At 39.6% G+C, this 15920-nt stretch overlaps 1 long non-coding RNA gene across 2 annotated transcripts in view; it reads left to right on the forward strand.

Annotated features, from left to right (window-relative positions):
- LOC110344217 (uncharacterized) overlaps positions 1–14341 on the forward strand; it is a 99221-nt gene extending 84880 nt beyond the window's left edge. For both annotated transcript variants that reach the window (XR_015450475.1, XR_002386655.2), the window contains exon 5: positions 14049–14341. This is a non-coding gene — a long non-coding RNA (uncharacterized LOC110344217). The remainder of the gene's footprint in view (positions 1–14048) is intronic.
- The last annotated feature ends 1579 nt before the right edge of the window (positions 14342–15920 follow it).

Below are 15920 nucleotides of genomic sequence, written 5' to 3' on the forward strand. Positions count from 1 at the left end.
CCCCATTCTGTTGTCCTCCAGGCTTAAAATCCAAAGACTATTCAAACTACTTTCCTACAATTCCAGGTAAGAGGAGAGCACTGTTATCAAGAGGGCCGCATAGTTATTGTTATGTTTGGACTTGGGGCAGATTTCCCACTGTGATATCCAGACACAAATGCAGAAAGAGGTTTTTGATAAGGTAGATGATGTCCTGAGAGCCTCTTAGGAGACCTTTGGCAATTTCTAAGGTTATAGAGAGGGAAAGAATCTCATACAGTTCACATTTTATGACATGTCTAGAGCTCCCCCATCAGCCCTTTCTTTGGTGGTTTGGTCATCTGTAGACAAATTGGAGATGGGAGATGCTCTGTTTTTAATAATATTGACCCCATTTATTTCCCTGCTTGCGTTAGCCTAGTTCAACCTGGAAACAGCTGTCCTTCCCACTGTGATTTCTACATATTCTAATATGAAAGGACTTAGTGAGAGCAGACAGATTCTGATTCTTTCCTTTTATTATTTTGAAATCACATTAATCTGGTCTAGGTTAATATTATAAAAGCTTCAGTATGAGTCTGGCTGTATAGGGCAAAGCCATTCCTTGCTTGAAAATATCTTCTCTGATGCTGATCACCCATCATTTAAAATCTATTCTTTAGTATTTAGGGAAGCTACTGTTAAACCAGACACCTGCCCTGCCCCATTGTCAATAGCACCAACCATCCAGGGCCACGGTGAAATCCCAGGAGCAGGGGGAATATGCTGTAATTTGTTAGCTCATTAAAGAAGAGAAGAGAGAAAATGTTTACTCTGGAACCCAGAGATGTGAGTATTAGAGGTTCTTATTGAGCATGAAGGAAACAGACTTTCCATTTAAAAGACAGAAGACCTAAAAAGACAGTACAGAGTACTGGTAATTATTGTAATTAGCAGATGGCAGGCATTTTCTATGGATCTAACACTGCTTAAGAGCTTTACATGTGTTATCCCATCTGATCCTCACAATGATGTAAAGAGGAAAGTACCACTAGGACTTTCATATAATTTTACACGTGAAGAAATGCAGCTCAAGAAAATGAGGACATTGTCTACAGTTGTACAGCAGAGAAATGATAAGGCAGGGGTTTCATGCTGAAGAACTTGACCCTCCAAACAGTGCTGGTAACCATTATGCTATAGTATCTCATGAATAGTGACCTGGATATAAGCATTCTTTCTGTATAGGTGGAATCTTAGCAGTTTGAAGTCTAGGGTGCCAAAGGGGGTAAGGTAAGAGAGCGAAGGAGCACTAAATACAGTGCCTCCCACATCCACCTCTAGTTTCCTTTGATTCTTGGGCTGAATCCCATCACCAGCTCTGCCCAAAATGTGATGGCCTTCTCAGGTATCATCAATATGGCTATAAACAGCCTGGAAAAGATCCTTGTCCCCTGGCCTTCCATCTTTGAGCAGTGGCCAGTGATGTAGTGTTTCTTCACCTTAGCGCTATTGATATGTTGGGTTGGATAGTTCTTTGTGGGACAAGAAGTCTCATACATTATGGGACACTTAGCAGCATTGCTGGCTTTGAATCACTAGATGTCCATAGCTCTATCTTCCCCAGTTGGGACAACTAAAAATATCTGCAGACATTTCTAAGTGTCTCCTATGGGGACAGTTACCCCATGTTGAGAACTGCAGAATAATTCTCTAAGTTTAGTGTGTATCAGAATCAGACTACGAGGTTAATACATTTCTGTGCCTTATCCCCAGTTTCTGATTCAGTAGTTCTCAGACTGAATCTAAGAATTTGCATTTTTAGTAAGTTCTAGGTGATGCTGATGCTGTTGGTCTGGGACCTACCCTTGGAGAAGCACTGAATCAGTCCATTCTGTTATGTATTCAGAGCCCCTTATACCATTGATCATGAGACGCTCTAATGAAGTGCAGATGACTTTTGGAATCCCTCTGTGATGGTTAATCTTGATTGTAAACTTTAGTGGATTGAGAAACACCTAGGAAATTAGTACAACACACTTCTGCGTGTGTCTGTGCAGGTATTTCCAGAGATGACAGTGTGTAGGACAGCAAACTAATGGAGAAGACCTGTCTTGAATGTGAGTGACACAACCAATAGGATAGGGGCCTGAGGGCACAGAAGCAGGGTGAAGTCTGCTAGCCCAGGCTGTCCGGTCCTCTTTCTCTCTGGTTCCTGGCTGCCATGAGGTGAGCCCCCTTGCTCCACTACATGCTCTCCGCCATGACATTCCACCTTATCATGGCCCAGAAACAATGGAGCCGAGAACCTATGGACTGAATTCAGCCAAAATAAATATTTTTTCTCTTTTTTTAAATTGTTTTACTCTTTTTATTGTTGAGCATATTAATTTTAGTTTTTTTCAGTACACATCTATAGTACTTAATGATTACATTCATTGCAGGGAGATTGCACATGCACATAACACACCTTCACCCTTTTTAGGTTCTTGTCCCCTCCCTCCATCTCTTGATCTCCTTTCCAAGTGCAAAAGATCTATCTCCCTGTTTCCTATTATCTTTTGTTTGCAAGGCAGGTGGTGGAACCACTGAGCTAAATCCCCGGCCCTTGAAGATTAATTTTAATAAGCAGATTTAACCTAGTCACATTCATTGTGACTCCAGGTGTAAATGTGCACACCTGTAATTCTAGGTATTCAGGAGGTTGAGGGAGGAGTATCACAAGTTAAAAAAAAAAAATTTTAAGGGCTAGGGAAGAGCAGTTGCCTGGCACACATGAGGCCTTGAGTTCAATCCCCAGTATTGCAATCAATCAATAATTGAACTACATTAAATAGAAATAACTGGGCTGGAGAGCTAGCTCAGTGACACAGCACCTGCCTCGGAAGCACAGGGTCCTGAGTTCAATCCCTGGTACTGAAAAATAAAAGAAAAAGAAATAACTGACCCAGGAAGAAGCAAATTGTAAATAGGTACAGTGTGATTTCTGTTTTAAGTTTCAAAGCCTCAAGAATATATAATTGTATATAGGACTATCTCACAGGTTTGCTCTCCTGTGTGAGAACTGTTGAGTAATACAAGCTTTAAAATTGAGAGATCATATTTGCCAACACATTGGAAAAGGCTACCTGGGTTTTGTATTTATATATATCACCAAGCCTAATCCTAACTATTTTTTCTCTCTTTAAGTTGATTTTCTCAGGTACGGGTATTTTGTCACAGCAAAAACCAAAACAAAAAAACGAAAAACAAAAAAACCCCTGATGAACACAACCCCCTTGCCTGCTAGGAAAACAAATGCTCTGGCTCAGACAATCTGCGGAAGAGTCGAGTAGTAGAATGAAACCTGGAGGTACATTCAGAAGACAGGGATTTAACCCTGTTTAAAAAAAAAACAACTACCACAAACTGGATGCTTCGTTAAAATTCTCAAATCCTTGATTTGCTAACACATAAAAGGTATCAAAAAATAAGTGACACCTTATTGGCATTGCAGGTCACTCGATGAAACAACATAATATTTTCCAAACTTTGACCATACTCAAAACACATGACAATTTCTTACCATATCCACTCACCACTTAGAATTAATACTTCTCTTTAAATCAACCCACTTAAAGGAGCAAAGGGGACCTTAATAACCTACCTTATCATAAGAAATAATATCTGTGAAATCATGATTTTTCACTTGATAATTATGTTTTCCCTGAAGTGCATTAAGATAACTATGAAAAATTTCCATATACTGCCTAAATGTATCTTATACACCTCCTGTGGTTTATGGTATCACACTGCCGAACACTGAGATATTTGAGAAGGCGTTTTATAAGTTGTAAAGTGTTATACAACTTCAAGATGCCGTCAGCAACTTTGCCTGGGCAGGGCAGTTGTCATAACTGTCTAGAAAGTGAGTGAGTGGTGAGAGCTAGGTGGCCTTTGCTGGTGTCAAGTACTGCAGCAAGGTGCAGATTCTTTTTCTGCTCATGAATCTCAGAAGTGGCACAGCAGTAGTCCCTTGAACCTGTTATCCTGTCACCCTGGAGCACTGTTCCTAACTTCCAAAGGGAGATGATGAATGAAAAAGGCAGAACAAATTGTAACCAAGAGGAGTGCACTTGACACTAACAAGGCATACCTGACTTTGTTATTCCTCGTGTAATTATCAAAAGCAGGTCTTATACCAGAAGCCTCGCTAATACCTGCCTGTGACACACTGTGCTTTCCTTGCCTGCCTGTGACCATGAGACTGGTCACAAGGGGATCATGAGATCATCTTGGAATAGACTCAAGTCTCCAGGCAACTGCCTCTCATTTGGAATCACTAGTTCTTTCCTCTATGCATATTAGATTCAACTCAGAAGCATTTTTAAAAACCCCTAGAGGTGGGTCCTAGCACTAGCAGTTTTCCAGCACTCCCAGTGAACCAAATGTCAAATGTACTGTTTTCAATGAGGGAGAAAAAAAATCTTCAAATATCTGAGACTTCCTGTAACCAAAGGGCATCTCCCTTAGAGATAAACATGCATCGACTTCAGTTCTAAGAAGAATTCTATGACCCTTTTTTCATTCTTTCCTGAGTTCATGCACTTTTTCTACTTGTCAGAGAACACCCTATTTCTTTTTCCATCTCGTTTCAAAGAAGGGATTAATTTGATAATGTTGAGAATCCCATACTATAACCTGCATGTATTTGACATTTTGTTAACAATGCTCTGTGTTACATGAAATTCACTGGATCCTTATAATGAGAATATATTTTTTAAACCGCTTTGTAAAGGAGACCTATTAGGTTGTCTATCCAGCACAAGCACAACTTCAAGAATCTTTTCTTGTATTTTTGAAGCTGCCATTTTGATACAATATTAATTGTATCCCTTTGAATACAGATGATTGGGCCAGAGCTATAGGAGATTTAATCAGGCTAATTAATCCTTTTCCCGAGAGCATAGAATTAGGAGGGGAAGAGAGAAAAAAGGAGAAAGAGGTAGAGGGAAAGAGAGGGGAGAAAGAAAAAAAATCTGCATAATCACTGACTAGTAATCAAAACTTAATGAGATTATGTGTAGAATATGGGAGGAGTTCAAAGAAGTATAAAACTGGCATGTGCCCTCTACAAATTTTTTTTTTTTTTTGGTACGGGGGATCAAACTCAGGTCCTTGTGCTTGCGAGGCAGGAGGCGAAACCACTGAGCTAAATGCCAGGCCTGCCCTCTACAAATTTGCAATCCAGGAAACCCAAGAGAAAAATCCAACATTTGGAGTCAGACACAAGTCAGCTCCAAACTCTTTCTCAATAGCTGTGTTATATTAGATGGTTATTTTACTTCTTTGAGCACAGTTCTTTTATCTGTGAAAATTAAACACTAGTACATTGCCTGGCGCTTTGTTGAAGCCTCCACTGATCTTAATTCCTTTCTGTCTTGGAACTAGAAGAGATCTTAGGAAACTCAGAGGAGAGATGTTTGAGGGCATGCCACCTAAGAGCTGGGCATGGCCCGGGTTTCATGTGATCACAGTCTCCTCACCTCTCCCCTTGCTCCTGGCTAAGGGAGAGGAGGAGGCATGACATCATATCACCCAAAGAGACCAGTTCCACACGCCTGACTCCATGCGGCCCGGGGGCATCAGAGCAGCCAATTAAGATGTTTCATCCTCAAAGTTCTCAGTGAAGCCAGGTGGGAAGAACAGGTCACAGCACTCTGAGTGCAAAAAAGGAAAAAAGTTCACTGGGGCATGTGCTTTGGAAGCGTCTCATTTTAAAATAAAAGCGATTAAAAGAAACTGGGTCATGGAATTGAAATGCATCAGGATCCTCATTAAAAGTTTGACTTTTCCTCATATGAATCCCCAAAATAGAGGAATGTAAGAAAGTCATTTGATTTGGGGAGAAATCATAGTAGGAAATTTGGGACTTTGGAGCCAGACAGACCTGGGTTCAAACTTTGGCTTTGAATCTTGTCAGTTTAGTGGCCTCCATTCATCCACCCAAACCTCAGTTTACCCCTAACAATACTATTATGTGGATATAAAGCGTCTAATTCATTGGATTGATTAAAGAAATTTAGTAAGAGTCTTGTGTCTACATAGTGACTAGCACATAGTACATGCCCTATAAAAATGGTCACATTTCATTTCCATAACCCACAAAACTTTAGTATGGCCTTTAAGAATATTTTATGATCACAATTGGATTTTGAGTTCCATTTCTGACTTGATGATCCTGCTTAGATCTCAATTTCCTTCCCTGTTTAGAAGAAATAGTGATACCTACATAAAGTAGATCACTTCTCTTTCTTTCTTAACACAAGCATGGTTTTCTTCAGGCAGTCTCCTCCCCAGGCGGGTTGATCCTACCTCAACTCCAAGGGTGGCCTGATCGGTGTGGAGGAAAACCCCACCCAGTCCCTTGGCTCAGGACCAGCTGTGTGACACCACATTGGCCAAGAAGATGAGAGCAAAAGCTTTCCTGGGACCTTCTGGAAAAGAATTCCTTCTCGCAGGGGCCTTTTCCATTTCTGGTTGCTGTCTGATCTGCATGTGAACCCTGGGGACTACCAGACTATGGGCGAAGCCATAGTGCAACAGAGAAGAAAGGAAAATGGAAATGGGTCTGTGTGCCACCATTGATCCCTTTAACCAACCTCCAGTGAAGCCTGCCTTAGTCTGAGGTTCCCATTCCAGGCGGTAATAAATGACCTATCATTTAAACCAGCTGGCACTGCGATTTCTGTTATTGCATCCAAACGTAGCCTAACAGATGAGGGTTAATTACGACACTACGTGTAAATCACTTGTCACAGCCAATCCTGGCAGCCCAGTAAGGGCACAACAAATGATTAGCTCTTACTGCGGATGCCATCATCATCATTATCATCATTACTAGCCAGATCGTCACTAACAATATTTTTAAAAAGCCACAATAGCAGCAACTATAAAAATAACAGCTACCACCGTATGTGCCAGACACAGTTTTAAGTGCTTACCATATTTAAATGATTTAATCTTCACAGTAGACCCATAAAAGCTACACTTATCCTAGTCTTACAGATAGTGAAAATGAGGTTCAGAGAGATCAAGTAATTTTTCTAGGGTCACACAGCTGGTGGTGTTCTCAAAACCCAACAGCCGAACACTAGTGCCCACAAGAGAAATTTGATTTGGCCTCCGGATGTGGTCTTTTTCTCCCCAGCTGCTAAGCAAAACCATCAGGGGTGAATCGGTGCCTGAAGAGGGACTGCCATAATATGGAGAGGGAGATGATTTTGGAGTAAGTTATGTATGAGTGAACTCAAGTAAGATGTATAATCACCTTGTGACTCAATTGCCTATGTGCGAAAGAGAGGCAAGGAGAGGAAGATGCCTGTGTTGTAGGATTATTACAAGGACTGTAGAATGATTCCTGTTCAGTGCGTGGCACAGGGCCTAAATGAGAGCTATTAAAGATGAATTATCATAATGCTTGAACATAGTTTTACCTGGCTTCCACTTACCAGTTGCCTGCTTTGTCTCATTTAGACATGACATGAAGAAGAGGAAAGACTTAAGCAGGTTGTCTGGATGCCAACAAAATTGGCTGTTATCACTTTAATTTAAATCTCCTTCTCTTCTCCCCACGAAGGAGTCTGATGATAATTCTCTTGCGGAGCTTCATTTCGTAAGTAGGGCCAATTTGACTCATTATCTCCTTGTCAGCACCAAGAGAATGAAAACCAGCTGTCATTACCTACTTATCCCTGCTCTGAATAGAATCGATGGAGGAGAAGTCAAGGGTGAATTCCCTGTCACACAGGTTGTTAACCTTGAAGACAAAATTCAAGAATTCTAGGACAAGCCCAGCCCTGGACAAGGCTGCAAATCCCCGGGACTTTCTGGGTAACTTGGGGTGGTAACTTCTGAAGGAGGGCATTGGATGGCCAGGGCAGAGAAAACACAGCTGGAGGAAGTAACCCATGGCAGACTAGAGCATGATGTTTCGATTCATTACTTGTACTGAAACACCATAGGTTCCCAGATTGTGCAGATCTGGGATTGAATCCAGAATGCTGCACTGAGACCTTAGGCAGATGGCCAAATCCCATAGAGCCTCAGGGGTTTTTTTACCATTATAGTAGAATAACATTATATATACATATATGTGCATATACATGTACATGTATATGTTGTGCGTTGCTTGTCAGGATAAGTTCTTAGAAACGCTATTTGTAGATTGCATCATTGTGCAAATATTATAAAGCGTATTTATACAAATGAAGACAGCTGTGTATATCTCACTAGGCAATATAATCTTAAGGAACCACCATCACCTAATAGTACTTCTTCACTGACCAAAAGATCTTTGTGCCGCACATGACCATATGTGTGCGTGTGTCTTCACCAGAATATGACTATCTTCTGAGACCGATGATTTGTTTTCCTTGTGTGCCAAAAGGCAAGAAAATGCCCCTTTTGTTTCATGTGGCTGCTTCCTGGCCATTTCTTTCCCATCTTGCCTCCAAAATATCAGCTCTTTTGATGCCCATGCCAAGCTTTGACCATCTAGAGCTCCTTCTTTTTAGCCTTTGTTGATCTTCCAGCCGCTCACTCTCATTCATTGAAAACTCCAGCACCTGGCAGTTTTCCTGCCCACCACTATTCCTATGGCTCTTCCATGTGGCTTCAATATCCACCCCATCCCCTAGCATCTCTGTGTCATGTGCCTGTACAAATCTGTTCTTCTGCCTCATTCAGCCCTTCATTTATATAGTTTCACTCCAGAACTTTGAGTGCACCAAATTCAAAATCCCCCAATTTAAGCGCTTAATCCTCTGGTGTATATACTGTTATCCTTCTAGCTGACCTCTGGTAAGACCACCTAATCAATAATTCTTCTCCACCAGTGTGACTTCTAATCCATGGGTCTCCATCACTACCTCATTATCGATCATCTCTTGTCCACTCTTACTTTCTTCTTCACACCGTAAAGACTCCTGATCGAGCGCTATGTTGTGTCACTTGGGTCACACCTTAACCTTTTCTAACTTCTCTCCCTATGTTTGGTTTCCTGAGCCAAGGGCCAAATCCAGTACTTTACCTATTCTAGGGTGCAGCTTAACAGCTCAACAGGTTTGGGTAAACATGGACCAAGCTGATTAAACTCTGTGTACCTTATTACCATAGTCTTGCTGGAAAAATCCTATTGTGTTTGTTTTTCTTTTTACAAGAAGACTACTTAAAAGCTGGTCTCCCAGCTGTCAGTTCCTCTTCTTCCATCCTTAAAAATACTGATGAACTTTCTTTCAATCCCCTGAGAAAATAGAAGCATTTATAAGCACATAATCACCATCCCACCCCCACCAAATATCCAATCATCTGTACTAATTCTGAATCTCCTCTTAAACAGATGGACCCAATACTGAAAGGAAACTCTGTCACCTTTACAAACTGTCTTGGTTCCACAAAGGTGTCAATTTTCCATTAACTTCTCTGTATCAGTTCTCCTTTCTCTGTGGATCATTCCCATAAGTGTATAGACATACTACAGCAATTCATTCTTAAGAACATTTTCCTTGATACAGCATCTCCTTCCATCCACCATCCCACTTCTTTTTCCAATCTATAGTAAAATGCCCCTTAATCTACGCTTATTCTATTTTCATATGTTCTTTGTCCCCACCATTTCAAAGCATCTATTCTTATAAAAGCCACTAATAACTTCCATGCTGCTGAAATTAATGGTGAATTCTTGATTCTCTTATGAGAATTCCCAGTAATCTCAGACCCATTTGACCACTGTTCCTTCTGGTAAAACAGTATCTTCCATCCAAGCATGATGGCACTCACCTGAAATCCCAGGATTCTGGGGGGCGGAGGCAGGAGGATCACTGTTAAGCACAGCCTGGGCAACTTAATGATTTAGTGAGAACCTGTCTCAAAATAAAAAATACGTAATTACAAAGGGTGGGGTGTAGCACAGCATAAAGGCCCTGGGCTCAATGTATAGCATTGAAAAAGGAAAGAAAAAACCCCACTGACTTTGAAGATATCATGTTTTTTTCTGCCAGAGGCTCCCTGGGGTGTCTTCTGTGAGATCTTCTTCACATGACAATTTCTAAATACAGAAATGCTCCACGCTGTCATTAGTCTGGTCTCTTCTCTCTCCTCTCCTCTTTTCCATCAAAATTCTTTTTCTAAATGACCATATTCATTGTTAACGGTTTAAATGTCATATACGTTGATGATCTCAGGATTAGTACCACTAGCCAAGTTTTCACAATATTCTCTTCACTGAGTGCTCCATCTGTTGCCTCAAAATCTTCATGCACACATCTAATGGACATCTTAAACTTCTTAGGGCAAGAAGAACTATTGATTTGTCTGATGAAACCTGATCCTTGTCAAAAAATAGATGGTAACCCTAATCACTAATCACCACTTTCATCATAACTCTTATATATAAGTCAGGGGTTCACAAACTATGGCCTGTGAACCCGAAACCCAGCTTGCAACCTATTGTTATAAAGGTTCACTGGAAAATTGTCACCCTAATTTATTTGCATATTATCTACAAGCATATTCATGCTACAACGGCAGAACTTGGTAAATGTGAGAGAAACTATATGGCCCACAAGTCTAAAATTTTTATTATGTGGATCCCTGCAGAAAAAGTTTGCTGAGCCCTGCTCTAAGCCACCATTGCTTCAGGCCTACATAGCTTCTATGTTCTCCTACTTGGTAGACTTTCTTCCATAATATTCCTTCTTCTGCACCCAAAAGGCAAATCTGTTCTTAAAATATAAGTCATATCTTATAAATTTCTTAATTAAAAGTTTCTCCTTGTTCGTTTATATTTTCAATAAAATCCACATTCTGTATCATAGCCTGTAAGTCTTGAGTGATCCGGGCATGCTTTCTTTTCCACCTTAAGTACCTACAACTTTTTCTTACTCACCAGACACAAGTTCCTTGGCTTTACTCTTGGTCCTCAAATACACTGAGCACTTTCCCTCTAATATACTTTGCATTTCTTTTTATATCTGCCTGAAGATATTTCCATCTACGTATCTCCATGGCTGCTTAATTTCACTACCCATGCCTCTGCTCCAGAATCATCTCTTCCCCTAAAACAATGGCATTTCTGATTTGACATGAATTTTTCTCACTGATCATCGTGTTCATATCACCCAGAACAGGGCAGACACTCAATATGGAACTGTTGGATATGAATGAAGAAGTTCCAACATAGAGACAGGTAGAAAGTTCTATGGGAACACAAACAAGAGCAGCTGGTTCATCTCAGCATTTAGGATTTAGGATTAAGCAGGCTAGCAGATCAAAGGACAGTGAGGGTGGTGTAAGGAGGTGTTGTGGAAAAGAGGATACACATGCAAATACAGGAATCATGAGAAAAAACAATACATTCAGGAACCATGAGAGAAGTTTAAACCATGTGTGAGGTATTTGGATTATACCATCCTTACAGATATATAACATATAGATACAGATGTAGATCAGGATTTGGTGTGGAAATGGGCATAAGGTAAATGACAATCTAAAACTTTTGTGTTTTTGTCTGAGGTCACTGAAAACTTATTGAAGACTAAACAAAATAGTTATGTGTCAGAAATTCTAGGATCCATTTCTAGTGTTTTCCATATTCTTCCCTCTATACTGTAGTGTTTTACAAATAGTTCCTCAGGACTTCTGGTATCAAGTATATTTATTTGGCATCTAGTTCTAGAGTCAAACTTAAAATTTTTCTTAATCTTTTATGTATCAATTCCACTTCTATAATCCCATAGATAATTAAAATATCATGTAAAAGATATATGCACTAAATGTTGATTACTGTGTTATTTATAATTGGTAATATTAGAATAAACTATGTCTTACAGGAAGGAGATGTTCATAAAATTATGGTATATCCACTCATTGTAAAATGATCTGCAATCATTAACTGTTATTTTTCTAGAGGGATAGAAACAAGATTTGTGGTTACCAGGGACTGGAGTTTCAAGATAAACTTATTATAAAGTTTATATAGGAATTGTTGGTGGCAACGGAACTGTATTGTATCTACATTATAGTGACTGTATAAATTTATCAAAATTCACAAGACTGTGCACCAAAAGGGTGAATTTTACCACACTTAAATTATACTTTAAAAATCCCAAAGTAAAATATAAAATCATGGTTTTGGTTATTTTGAATGTTGTGGGAAATTTTAGATTAAATATGATAATGTAAGATAATATTAACATATAAACTATGCAGAGAAAAAGCTTGAACTAACAATAGGTTATCTTTTAGAGGTAAGAGAAATGTTGTATTTATTTTCTTTGTTTAATTTTGATTGTGAAATAAGTAAATTTTGTTTTAAAATATGTTAGATTATGGAAGTTTCTGTAAAGTTTATTTCAATACTTTGACATTAGGATCCTTCAAATGCCACAACTACTTTACTTGTTATGCATGATCAGTGGAGAGTAGACAGTAGTCAGGACCAAGAACAGCTCCGGAGTATTTCCTGGGGTGGCTTTGGCATTTGCTTAGAAGGGACTCTTTAAAAGCCACCCCCTTCTGTTGTCCTGTGGCAACTTCAGAGCAGGAGGCAGGGCTTCTCTCTCCAATGGCTCTGTGATTGAGTGTCCTTTGCTAGCAAAACATGGGTCCCAGTCCCTGACACTCTCCCAGGCACACTTAGAATAGTTGGTGACCACCAGAGAAAAATGGTGTTATTATCTAGACACTTGAAGTAGATAATCTCTTCAAAACCATTTCATAAATCACACGTTAGAGACTGTCTGAAAACACACATTGAAAGCAACAATAACAACTGTGTCCTTCGGAAAATGGATTTTAAGTTTCTGTCAAGTCCACGGGAAACTTCTTTCCCAAGCGAACTGTATGGTTTTCACCTTCTAGTGTAAATGAGGATGACATACTGGTGCGGGGGTATTCTAGAGAGGACAAGCAGAGAAACCAGAAGGCAAGATGGAAAAGTTATCATAAATTACAGATTTTGATAAATTACACCCACACTCTATAGAGTTTCAATTACAGAAACAGAGTTTACACAAGTAATTACTGAAGAAGTTGCCACAGAAGCACATCTATTCATTAAATTATGAGGCATCGATTCTCTCCCCTGATTGCATCTTCAGTTCCAAAGATGGCAATCACAGCTCCACACAAAACCTCAACAACACAATCATTTTTGGATTTAAAAAAACACCATTGGGTGTGAAATATGTACAGGGTGATAAGAAAATGCTGTTGACACATATGGAAAAAGAAAATGACTTCAATGAGTTAATTGCAAGGCCAGAACTTTGGATGTTGATCACTGAACAAGCCTGCTCTAAATATGGGTCCTAATGTTCTCTGAGAGTGTTTGGCATCTTAATGGGGTTAGAAGAGATTACCTGTTAAGGCTAATGCCTGGCCACCAAAGCACCCTATTAATGTTGAAGGGTCAGGTGACAACTGGCCTGAATGACAGTTTAAGAGTTTTTAGTTTGGCTTTTAATCTAATGCTTAAATTATTTTCTCAAAATCAAATATCTTCCGTATATGTATGACTATATACATATCTATGTATACATATTTACACATGACATGTTTACATGTACATACAAATAATGCATGTACATCATGAATTAACACACACACAGACTCCTTACAGCAGATACTCCTAGTGCCCTCACTCTCACGACTTCTGTGCATACTAGCCAGATTCATAACTTCGCCTTCAAGCCTAGAGGACTTCCCTTGGCAACAAAAGTGGTTTTCTTTCTACGTGACCGGCCAGAGGCGTCAGAGAATAAGTGTCCCCAGAAGCAGCTCTAGTTGAGGTCTGTTGGGAGGTGGTACTCGAATGAATATACTCACTCCCTTTCCCTTCACAGGGTCACCCCAAGGCACAAGGCCTACACTGCTTCTCAGAGCCTTCCCCAGTGGGATGAAGCTCCAGGGATCTTCAGCAGTAATGAGTTTATAGTAGACATTTTGTTCCTGCTTTTCCTTTACTGTCTCACTCCCCACTGACCTACTGATTTTTTAAATCATCTCCAAAGTACTTGACTAACTCCTTGTCTTGGCATTTTCTTCTGCAGAAACCCAAAGCAAGACATTCTTCATCAGAAAGAAAGAAAGAAAGAAAGAAAGGAAAGAAAGAAAGAAAGAAAGAAGAAGAGTAGCTATCTCTAAATGTAGAGTTGGTAAAATGCTTAGTAACATCAAAAAGAAGACATTCTTCATCTTTAAATTGAGGGCAATGATAGTCTTGCAATGAACATTAGCGAGATTGTGAAGTGTCAGTCACACGGCCTGGTCTAAGTGAATGATAATTTATATGCATTATGATACTGTTATCGATTATTTTATTAAAGTATATTTCTTCACTGTCTTCTGCTTTAACCAATTTCTCTTATTTGCTGCCTCTTTCTGATCCTGTGGCTTTCAACACCAGCCCCCAAATTTGAGCTGACTAAAGGATGGTGATAGTGATCCTAAAGGTATCCATCGCCATTGGGCATGATTGGCTGTCAAAGCTTCTACAGGGCATCCAGATCCCTCCGAAATTTTTAGGAGAAAGAATCAATGAAAGACTCAGAGAATATAAGCATTGTGTTATTTTTCTTTATTGGAATTATGCGCCTGTGTTTTCCCTTCTGGCTGGAGCAGAAGAAGCCAAGGGCCATCTCATGCCATTGGATTCATACTCTAATAATGCTGCCCAGAGCACAAAAGTTCTTGGTTCCAAACATAACAATTTCCTTTCCAGGGGCCATAAATAGTAATGGCTCCAAAATACAAGAAAATGAGACAAATGAGGAAGACAGAGAGATGTAATACATGGTGGTTTGGAGAATGGAGATTAAACATAAAGAATTTCAAATTAAGATCTTTAAAATCTATGCGGAAGCCCACCAATCCTTACACAACCCATAAAGTGTGTACCCTTGGCTTTTACAGAACTCAGTATTTAACAATTTATATAGTTCTTCCACTCCCAATACAACATTTGGTCTTCTTGAAAGTGCTATGGGATCAACAGGAATTTATTACCAGAACCTCTATTTTACAGTGCAAGAAATAGAAAACTTCAAATTTTAAATGACTTATATAACTGAAGAGCACATGGCTAAGACATATGGGATGTCTGATCTCACATGAAGTGTTGTTTTTACTAACACTACTCTGAATTCAATCTTTGGGGATGGACACTCCTTCATGAGATTGGTAAGGGCTCAACTACCCTCTAATTCCATTAAGGGAGACTGTGTAAGGTACTGTGGATGACTTAGGGGAATGTGTGTATGTGAGTATACCGATCACACAAATAAATGATAAATTCAAAATACAGGTCAAGAGAACACTCAGCACAATAGTAGGATTTTCAGGCTATGAGGTATACTGGGTCAGAGTAACTCCCAAATTTATGTCTACCCAGAACCTTAGGATGTGCCCTTATTTAGAAATAGGGTCATTGCAGAAGAATTGAGATGAGATCATACTGGATAAGGGTGGACCATAATGCCAATTAATAGATTTATAGGAGACTGAAAAAGAGACCCATAGACAAAGAAAAAGGCCATTACGGAGACAGAAATCTATGTTGGAGTAATTCTTCCACAAACCAAGGGATATCAGGAGCCACTAGAAGCTAAAAGATTTGAGGATTCTTCCTAGATCTTTCAGCAGGAGTATGATCCGTTTGGTGCCTCATTTCCAACTTCCGGTCTCCAGAGCTCTACGAAAAACTTGCATTATTTTAATCATTTCAACTTGTAGTAGTTTGTCATAGAAGCTCTGGGAAAACATGACATGAAGTGACTGTTCAAAGACAAAGGATGAGGGCTCACCATGGATCAGGCACGGAGCTTTCATAGACATCTTGCCATTTAATCACCATAAAGCATCTATAAGACTTATAACACTATCCTCATTATCAAGTTGAAAGAAGATAAATAATTTATCCAAAA

This window comes from Heterocephalus glaber, unplaced genomic scaffold, assembly GCF_053883595.1.
Source record: "Heterocephalus glaber isolate CG9 unplaced genomic scaffold, H.glaber_assembly_v1.0 deba00000943, whole genome shotgun sequence".
NCBI classification, from domain to species: Eukaryota; Metazoa; Chordata; class Mammalia; order Rodentia; family Bathyergidae; genus Heterocephalus; species Heterocephalus glaber.